The sequence below is a fragment of the Gymnoscopelus microlampas genome (genome assembly GCF_963454915.1).
Source record: "Gymnoscopelus microlampas genome assembly, chromosome: 12".
NCBI lineage: Eukaryota > Metazoa > Chordata > Actinopteri > Myctophiformes > Myctophidae > Gymnoscopelus > Gymnoscopelus microlampas.
This window is the reverse complement of record NC_139949.1, coordinates 7,193,191-7,203,321: the sequence shown is the minus strand read 5'-3', so window position 1 is coordinate 7,203,321 and position 10,131 is coordinate 7,193,191. Positions and strand designations below refer to the sequence as shown.

Sequence of the window (10,131 nt, the reverse complement as noted above, 5' to 3'; positions counted from 1 at the left end):
CAAATGTTTTATGAGGCTTCTTTAGGACCTACTGATGGATTCTAGCCTTGGGTACCAAACTTTATTTTGAAAAGTATCCATACAATTATCCATATCAATATCCATTAAAAAAAATAGGCCGATTCACTTTTTGGCCTATAACTCTTGAACCGTAGGTCATAGAATCAAATTTTTTTTTCCTGGACTCCTTGGATCACGACACAACTTCTCTTATAGGTCCCGCCCCTTTTCCGATTTCAATTAAATTAAAACCAATTTTATTTTATTAAATCCAAAATTCACACAAATCGGCACACACTGTGTCTTTGGCCATGTGATGTAGATGTATCAGTCCGATTTCTCATATTCCCCTCAGATTGGCTACGATTGGCTTCTAAAATTTGTACACCTGCATTTAAATGCGCTTGGCAGCCAACTCCCCTGCAATCAATTAGCTCGTCACTTCTCCTTCTCCACATGACCAAAGACACAGTGTGTGCTGATTTGTATGAGTTGGACAACATTTGTAGGAGTAATAGCAAAATGTGTGTTTTGGAAATAACGCAAAATGGCGTAACATTTTGAAATCGGAAAAGGTGCGGGACATATATGGGAAGTTGCGTCATGATCCAAGGAGTCCAGGGAAAAAATACTTTTTATCCTATGACCTACGGTTCAAGAGTTATAGGCCAAAAAGTGAATCGGCCTGTTTTTTTTAATGAATATTGATATGGTTAATTGTATGGATACTTTTCAAAATAAAGTTTGGTACCCAAGGCTAGAATCCATCAGTAGGTCCTAAAGAAGCCTCATAAAAAAATTGGCACTTTTATCCGCTTCGTTTCGATTATCTTGTTAAGCTCTCCCACTATTACCCCTGTGTCAAAAAAATGTTTCTTTTCTTTCTTATTCCTAGACGTGTCACACCCAATTGATTGGGGGATTACCTGTGAGCGTATCTATTAAACCTCCAGGTATGAAGCTGTATATAGTTAACGGGGGGAAGGGAGCTGCTTTACTAATTACATAGTACAATTATTATTTCTCTTTTTTATTTTTTTAATTATTATTATTACTAAGAAATGTTCTTCTAAAAAAATTGTCCTTTATCCTATTATATCTTTGTTATACAATTTGTAATATAGTCGGTTTGAAGGCGTATGGTTTGGACCCTTCAAATACGTGTATATAGTTCTTTGGTTTGTATATAGTTCCTTGAAGAAACCTCCTTCTACCTAATCCATTGGTCCTTGAGCCAATTTTTACATTTTTTTTATTTTTTATTTATTTATTTATTTATTTTTTATTTACTATTTATTGAATTTATTTATTTATATCATGTATGTATTTATTAAAATTATCTATTGTATTCGCTTACCGCCTTCATCAACCTAATTTTTCTATCTATTTTTTATTGCAACTTTCTAATTTTAGTATGTTTTTCTATTTTACTTATTTATTTATTTATTTATTTATGTATTTATTTATTTTAATGACCAAATGCCCCAAAAAAAAAAAAGAAAAGTAAGAGAACGGGACTCCGATGAAGCTGAACTGAGGGGACCCTGTTCTCTTACATAAATTTTAAAACCTAATCTCCATTCTAATCTCATTTTTGAGAAAAACAGAGAGGACTATAATGCTGGAAAACTGCTCAAAACATGGCAAAAACACAAATCAGACACCGATATTGACTTATCAACTTTCTGGCCAATCGGGAGCCCACCGGACTACTTCCGTTGGTCGGATCACGACCTCGTTGCCGGATTTGGATTCGGCGCCCTCGACTTAGTGGGGGTAGACGGATTTTGGGAGCATGATGACGGAAAAACGGAACAGGACAGACAGAACAAGAATTGGAACGATACAATAGGACAGTAGGACGCGTATTGGCATCTAGGGGCTGTATCTCCGTGGGGGAGGGACGTTGGGGGGCCATTTTCGGATATGTGGTACGACCCACCGGGACGAACATTTTGACATAAGCCTCGTCGCCGCGCGACATCCCCACCGGAAGGTGTTTTTTTTGCCGATCGGGAGCCGTCAAGGGCACTTCCGATGGTCGGATCACGACCTCGTTGCCGGATTTGGATTCGGCACCCTCGATTTAGTGGGGGTAGATGGATTTTGGGAGCATGATGACGGAAAAACGGAACAGGACAGACAGAACAAGAATTGGAACGATACAATAGGACAGTAGGACGCGTATCGGCATCTAGGGGCTGTATCTCCGCGGGGGAGGGACGTCGGGCCATTTTCGGATATGTGGTACGACCCACCGGGACGAACATTTTGACATAAGCCTCGTCGCGTGTTATATTCACTTTAATATACACCTACACTTAAAGGCTTATCAAATTGACCTTTCTTTGTAGACGGCCTGTAAGAGTTTATTGAGTAAGATAGCCCCTTCTTATAGGAGCTATACTTCAACTTATATGTTTCTGCAATTTAATAAGCTCTTAAAAAAAATGTTGTTTTTCTTATTCCCGGACGGTTTATAGTTCACTTGTTTCTACTTCATCATTTATCATACACCAAAATAAAAAAATGTTTTTTTAGGGGGTGATATCCCTGGAATATATATGTTTTACATTAAAGCTAATCAAGTAGACTTTGTGTAAACAGACTGTAAATAGTTCACTTGTTCCTTTTATACATACTATATTATTTATTACATACCACTTCTTCTCCAGTGTTTTTTTCCTCATGAAATATGTTTTTACATGAAAGCTAATCAAGTACACTTTGTGTAACAGACTGTAAATAGTTTGTGGCAGCCTCGTCACCGAATGCCTTCACAGACTCCGTAAGATTGGAGTCCGTACAGTCTCCTTGACGTGCGATGGTCCATCATGCCATTTTGCCATGTTGAGAGCCCTTGGCGCTGACTTAAATGTTCAGACCATGAGTCCCTCATTTCCACATCCTGAAGAGGAACAAGACACAAACGTAGAGAAACAACGGGTGCATGTGATTTTGGATGTGTGCCACATGCTGAAGCTGCTAAGTAATGCACTGGCAGTCATGGGTGAACTTCAAAGTCTGGCAGGCAAAATAAAATGGCAATACATTGTGGAGTTGATCAATCTTCAAGAGGAGGAAGGGCTGCGTCTTGGAAACAAATTGAAGATGGCGCACCTACGGTGGGATAGACAGAAGATGAAGGTCAAACTTGCAGCTCAGATTATTAGCAAGAGTGTAGCTGATAATCTAGAGTGCTGCAACACATCCCTCCAACTCTGCCACAGTTCAGCGGATGTGAGGAAACTGTCGACTTCCTGAGAACCATTGATTCCGCTTTTGATGTTCTCAACAGTAGGAACCCCCTGGGAAAGGGATCCAAAGCACCAATGAGAACATCCAACAAAGAGAGTGCAGTAGGAATCCTGCTAAAAGCGGAAAAAAACACTCCTCGAACTCAAGGACGACAAAGGCAAATTGTTGCATTCTGGGAGGAAAGAGACGTGCGTAATTGACTTCCTGGCTAGTTGCATAAGCATAAGAAATATCTTCCATGACCTTGTGGAGAAGCCTAATGCCCAATGCCGGTACCTCCTCACATATAAGCTCAGTCAAGATCACCTTGAGCTTTTCTTCTCAGCAGTCAGAGCACGTGGTGGATTTAACAACAATCCAACTTCAAAACAGTTCACAGCTGCATACATACTTGCATGAGGCTACATACTTCTGGTTAAGCAACAGGTGAAGACACAAACGGGTAATTGTCTCCTTCTTGACAACACCAGCATCTTGGAGAAAAAAAAAAAAGATCAAGGAAAAGCATAACTGTATGTCTTGCAGAGACACTCTGACATCTGGCACCTTTGTACATCCCTTGGTCCTCTTGAAAGATCGCGGAGGTTTGCAGAGAGCATCATAGAGCATAATTGCTGTGTGCCTAGAATCAGAGCGTTGTTTTCAAAGGATTTTGTGTCAAACCTCTGGTAAGCTCCCCAAGGGACATGGCATAACATCACAGGTTGTCTATCTTGTACTGAAACACAGTGCTGGTGAGTGATGGTTCCCAGAGCTGAGGGATCACATGTTCGAAACAACCGTTGAAGAAAACCATGTACATGGCTTGGTGAAAATGGCATCCTCCATCTACTGCAAAATTAGTATGTACCATTTGGCTAGACGGGAAACGGAAAAGATCGCAAAAGCACCCGTTAGACAAAAACTGACCAAGTTGATTCATCAACTCCACCAGTAGCTACAGTACATGTTTTGAGAGGATTGCTCCAAAAAGCCAGCATTGTCGCCGATTGCTCAAGTAGAAAAGTAATTATTTGTGACTGTTAATGTATTTGTTACGTATCGACCTATTGTACATATTTTTGTATTTGTGTATTTTTCTATGTTTTAAGCTTGAGTATGTTTCATGTGTATGTTTCATTTATATGTATATTTGTATGTACAATGTCATTAATACAGTATCTGTTTGTGTCCCGTGTCATTTATTATTGCCGATCACTTGAGCAACCCTAACACACTCAATGCTGAACATGTAGAGTAAAAAAGTAAAACCTCCCTCCTGAAATCAACATAGTTATTGATCAACATATTGCCTGTCTGTAAAATGACATTAAGCCAATGTTCATTGTAAAAGTTGGAGCTATCTTCGCGGGGCACAATTATTTAATGAACATAGTCTGTCTAATGTCAAATACAAGACCACTGCATTCCTGCCCGGCTGACGTTACATGTGTGATGAGACAGTCTTTATTAGAACTTGGAGCTATCTTCGCAGGGCACAAGCCTTTAATGAACATGAGTCTGTCTAATGTAATGCCGAATACAAGACGACTGCATTCCTGCCCAGCTGACATTTTTTTGATGAGACAGTGTTTACTGTAAATCTTAGAGCTATCTTTGTGGAGCACAAGTCTTTAATGAACACTCTAAAATCTTTCTAATTCTCTCAACTTACTTTACAGAGAGCAGCCAGCAGGCCTTCCATTTCAGCCAGGACACGTTAGGCACTGCTGAAAGTGGTAAGAGAAACATATTAGACACGACTGTTTACAAACAGCAAACTATGAAGATGTACACAATAAATGTTTGAACCTTGCTTCATAGACCACAGACAGGAGGATTTAGCCAGTGCTTCTGCCCTGCAATTTGTTGCTGAACGTGGTAAGATATTCTGATGACTCACTCAAGCCAAATGACGCTTTGGTAGAGGTTTGTATTTTGTAGTAATGTAGCTATGATGCAACTCCCAAACCTATAATGTCTGACATTGGCATATAGAGTGAACATGTGAAACTCCCATGTGTGTCTCAAGTCCTTTCAGTAACTATGAAATGATGAAGTGGTTCCAACAGGCTGTTTACCGCGATATGAACCTCTTGGTGATGTTGTGTGACACCTGTGATGAGGAGTTTATACCCCTGGGAGAATTCTTGACGGATATTCCGCCAATATTTTTGGACTTCCCCCATGGCAAGGTAAACTACACAACCTCTACTCAAGTCTAGTTGTACTTTAAAGTTTACAAATTCACAAAACGATTGAACCCAATGTAAGACATATTTGAATATTACCTAATATCCCCATGTTCCAAAATGTTCCTTTTGCATGCCAGTCAGTTGCCCCTGTGCAAAGGTGTCTGTCTTTTCTTTTTTTACACAGTGAAGTATACATTGGTAAATTAGCTTTCACATCCAGTCTGCCGAGGCTGCCAGTGGCCCTACAACTCCCCCCAACAGCTACCGTTTCACGGCCTGTGGGACCAGCCACTTCCACAAGTGGTAAGCTATTCAGAGTGGTCATTAACGTTTACAAAACCAACCCCCAAACAAATCAAGCTCAGTACATCATTGATGTCATGATTGATACATCATTGAATCTTACACACCAGCAGGGTCAGGGTCCGGTCTGGGGAGAGCAGCAGTGGGACCTCCAGGTCCCCGAGCACCAGCTTCCATGTCGGTGCTACAGATATGGCCTCCACCCGCTTGTACAAGTGGTAAGATATTAAGAATTGACATGCAAGTTCTGTAATACAATACAAATCCAGTCCAGCTCAATATAATACTTCATTGAATTTGACTTCATAGTCCACCGCAAGTCCACAGCTAAAAGGTCAAGGTCCGGTCTGGGAGGAGCAGTAGTGGTACCCCCAGGTCCCCGACTACCAGCTCCATTGTCAGGGCCACGGCCTGTGGGACCAGCCACTTCCCCAAGTGGTAAGATATTCAGATTAGTCATTAATCCAACCCCCAAACAAATCAAGCTCAATCTAACTATTACATATATTACATTATTGCATCTTACTTTATAGTACCACGCTACGCCACACCAAGGTCCAGTCTGGGGGTACCAGCCCTGGGACCCCGAGGTCCCCCACCACCACCAGCTCCTGGATCACAGGCACGATATGTGGGACCAGGACCACCCCCTCCTACAAGTGGTAAGACATTCAGATTTGACATAAGAGTTCTGTACTACAATACAAAATCCAGTCCAGCTCAATATAATAAATGGTTGAACCTTGCTAAATAGGATCCAGTCGAAGGCCAAGGAACCCTGTGGGGGGACAGGAGGAGCCATCTCAGCAGAGTCAGCATGACCCATTTGACGATGCTGTGATGGCAGGCAGAGCTGCGGAGGGAGCGGCTAGACGGGACAGCCCATTTTGGACTGTATGTGGCCAGTCTGCTCTGGGACCTGGAACCCCAAGTGAAATTAGAAACCAAAATGGGCATCCTCAATTTAATTTCACAGGCCAAATACAGAGGCGGCCAATAAAAGGCCTTTTGTTTTTTAGTTTTTTTTATAATTTAACATTCTAATCAGTGGTGTAGAGTAACTAAGTACATTTACTCAAGTACTGTACTTAACTCACTGAGTGCCATTAACGTGTTTCACGTGTTTTTACCGCTATGGCGCTGGGTGCCATTAACGTGTTTGAGAAAAATTAGCATAAAAATGTTTTTTTTTTTTTTTTTTTTTTAAATGTTCAGAACCCAAGATAGCATCATCTGAAGATGTGCAGCTCCATCCACTCCTTGTTTAACTTAGAACTGAAAAAGGCTGTATCTCGCTTCCTAAGCACTTTTTGTTTTCTGTGAAAAAAAACTCTGGCACTTTTCAGAATCAATTCTGAAATAATTCTAGCAATCCGGGCACTCAATGAGTTAAGTACAATTATGAGGTATTTTTTACTTTACTGGAATATTTCCAATTGTCTATACTTTTAATTCTACTCCACTACATCTCAGAGGCAAATATTGTACTTTTACTCCACTACAATTATTTGAAAACTTTAGTTACTAGTTACCTTGCAGATCCAAAACATGCATTAACCACTTTAGCCCATTAAAAATAGGAGATCGACAAGCTTACCACACGTCGCATCGCTTGTTTTCCATTTTCAAACATTTTGGTACTTTTACTTTCGGTACTTTAAGTTCATTTGGATGCCAATACTTTGGTACTTTTACTAAAGTACATTTTGCATTCCGGACTTTTATTTCTACATTGCAGTATTGATACTTTTACTTGAGTAAAACATTTTGAGTACTTTTTCCACCACTGATTCTAATTTAAAAAGTTTGAAGACTAGACTGTTTCAGTTGTGATTTGTTTGTGTGAAGATTGACATCAGATGTTACAAAACTGATGGGTAAGACAACAGATCATTTTAAAGGTTCTTTGTTATGTCTCAGGTCTTTACCGTCCCTGCTAAAAAAAACAGCAAAAAACAGCTTATGATGGTTGCTGGTTTTAGCTGGTATTAGCTGGTCTTATGCTGGTTTAGATGGTATACCAGGCTGGGCATGCTGGTAAACCAGCTTCACCAGCAGTAGACCAGCCTGAGCTTACTGGTGAAGCTGGCCTACCAGCAAGTTCCCATCAATAATGTTAGTCCATCATGGGCTTGCTGGTGAGGGTGTAGCTGGATTCACATTTTAGCTCATTACTTGTACACATTTATGCAGCCAGTTGTAACAAAACATCCCCCCTCCGGTCAACGTCAAATTATGTATTTTAAATACTTTAAAATATTTTCTTACACAAATGAGTTTCAACTAAATAAACTGAAAGCAAACAATAGAAAATGTCACTATTTTTATTAGCACAATATATTTGCGACCAAGTCAGATGAATACATATCAATATACATAAATACTGTACATAGTACATTCAGTATTCACGTTAAATAAAATGATTATTCATCATCTGCTACCCGAAATGTGGGGTAAGCCTCTATATTTTCTAGCATTTCTGGCAGTATGGTCTGTCAATACAGCATTACTGTATATCAAATGACATCAATAGTGTTCCAACAATCCCCCACTGACAATGTGTTTTGGAGGGTGTTAAACAAAATAAAAAGTACATCGCAGTAAATTTGGAAAACTGTTTATCTTTGTCAGTTACATCAGTTGCTGTGTAGACAGGTGATTTTGACTTTTTAAACTATACTTCAACTGAGGACTCCAGAGGAAACGCAGTCTAATACACATCAGTGTATTGCATCACCAAATTTACAAAATAAACTGCGGAAGGGTGTTAATCTAATTCATGTCTTATGAAAAAAAAAGAGCATCCATTTATTAACAACTATTTCACTATTTTTAATGTTTAGGCACTGTAATGACAATACTGTTCAAAACTGCAGCTGATCATAGTTTTAACTTGTAGCTGGTGCTTAAGTTTAGATTACTAGCTATACGACTTTGAGACTAGTCTCTCTCATGTGCATTTGGGAAGTCACAAATGTATGTCTCATCACCTGTTTTTAAAACCATGCATTTCTGCTCTATCCTGTCTACTGGAATTAGACACACTGGAGAAAAGAGGCTTCCACTTACCTCACTACATCTCAGAGGCAAATGTTGACATGAGGCAAACTTTACTCCATTACAATTATTTGAAAACCTTACCTACTAGTTACTTTGTAGATTTGGATTTTTATTACAATACATTCATTACCCACTTAAGCCCTATTTAAATTTCGGCCATTTGAAAATGGCTGATCTACAAGCTCACAACTACGCATTGTGAGCTTGTAGATCGGCCATTTGAAAATGGCCGATCTGCAAGCTCACAACTACGCATTGTGAGCTTGTAGATCGGCCATTTGAAAATGGCTGATCTACAAGCTCACAACTACGCATTGTGAGCTTGTAGATCTGCTATTTTCTAAAGATTTTTATACATTTGAAAAGTTGTGAAAAGGGACATTCTGCATAATGAGTACTTTCCACTTTTACAGATATACAGATTCCTTGGGTCATGACGCAACTCCCCATATAGGCAACGCTAATTTGCGTCTTGTTTGGCGGACCCAGTAAAGGACCCTCGATTAGTGCTTTCATTGCTATGCTCCATAACAAACCGGCCTCATAGATTGATCTGAGATGGCGGGCCTGTGTAAACAATAGTATGTCAGACTTCTCTCCCACATCAAGGACTCAGAGATTGAGACTGAAAAACACCAATTACTCTCCAAGCAATTCTATCAGATCCTTTCTACACTATAAAACTCAGCCCTTAACAACATTAACCCTGGTGAAATCTTTAACGATTTTTCGAAACATTCTAAAAGTAGCCAAAGCATAAGTTTTAAGTGGTCATGGCTGTTTTATACTTAAGAGAAGTGTCTGCTAACCAACGAAAAGAAGTATGTGCACTTGCACAAAATGTTTGTTTCTATCGGTCAACACTGACAGACATTCTTATTAAAACACTTTTAAAAACAGACTTGACACATGAGTCTTATCAGAGGCACATGATAAAATAATGCAAGGATGTGTCTGGATGTGAGTCATGATGCCCGGTACTGGAACATGCTCACAATGACTAGGATAAAACTTTGACCCTACTATACTTAAGTCCACACCATGGGTGTGAACAGCAGTGCATGTTCACCATCACATAAGACTGTTGCATAGTTACTTCAGCCGAGTCACTTGCCTCGCATATAATTTATTTGCAGTGTGCAAGATTCCATCATAATTTTAACACTCTGCAAATGTGTAAATGTATAAAACAGTCAATAACCTCAAAATAACAGAGCAGAGTTCTGCATCTAAACATAAAATTCTCTTGTCTTTTTCCCCTCGAGATGGTGCTAGAGGCCAGTAACGGAAATGTCATATGTAAATATCAATGTCCCACCCCTGGCTGCGACAGTCA

The 10,131-nt window shown here is 39.7% G+C and overlaps 1 long non-coding RNA gene across 1 annotated transcript; it reads right to left on the bottom strand.

Moving 5' to 3' along the window:
- Positions 1-5,852: 5,852 nt before the first annotated feature.
- Positions 5,853-6,645, bottom strand: LOC311056847. The gene is made up of 3 exons (XR_014601915.1): positions 6,483-6,645; positions 6,262-6,388; positions 5,853-6,161 (listed from the first exon to the last, which is right to left on the bottom strand). It is a non-coding gene; the product is annotated as an uncharacterized lncRNA (long non-coding RNA).
- Between the last annotated feature and the right edge of the window lie 3,486 nt (positions 6,646-10,131).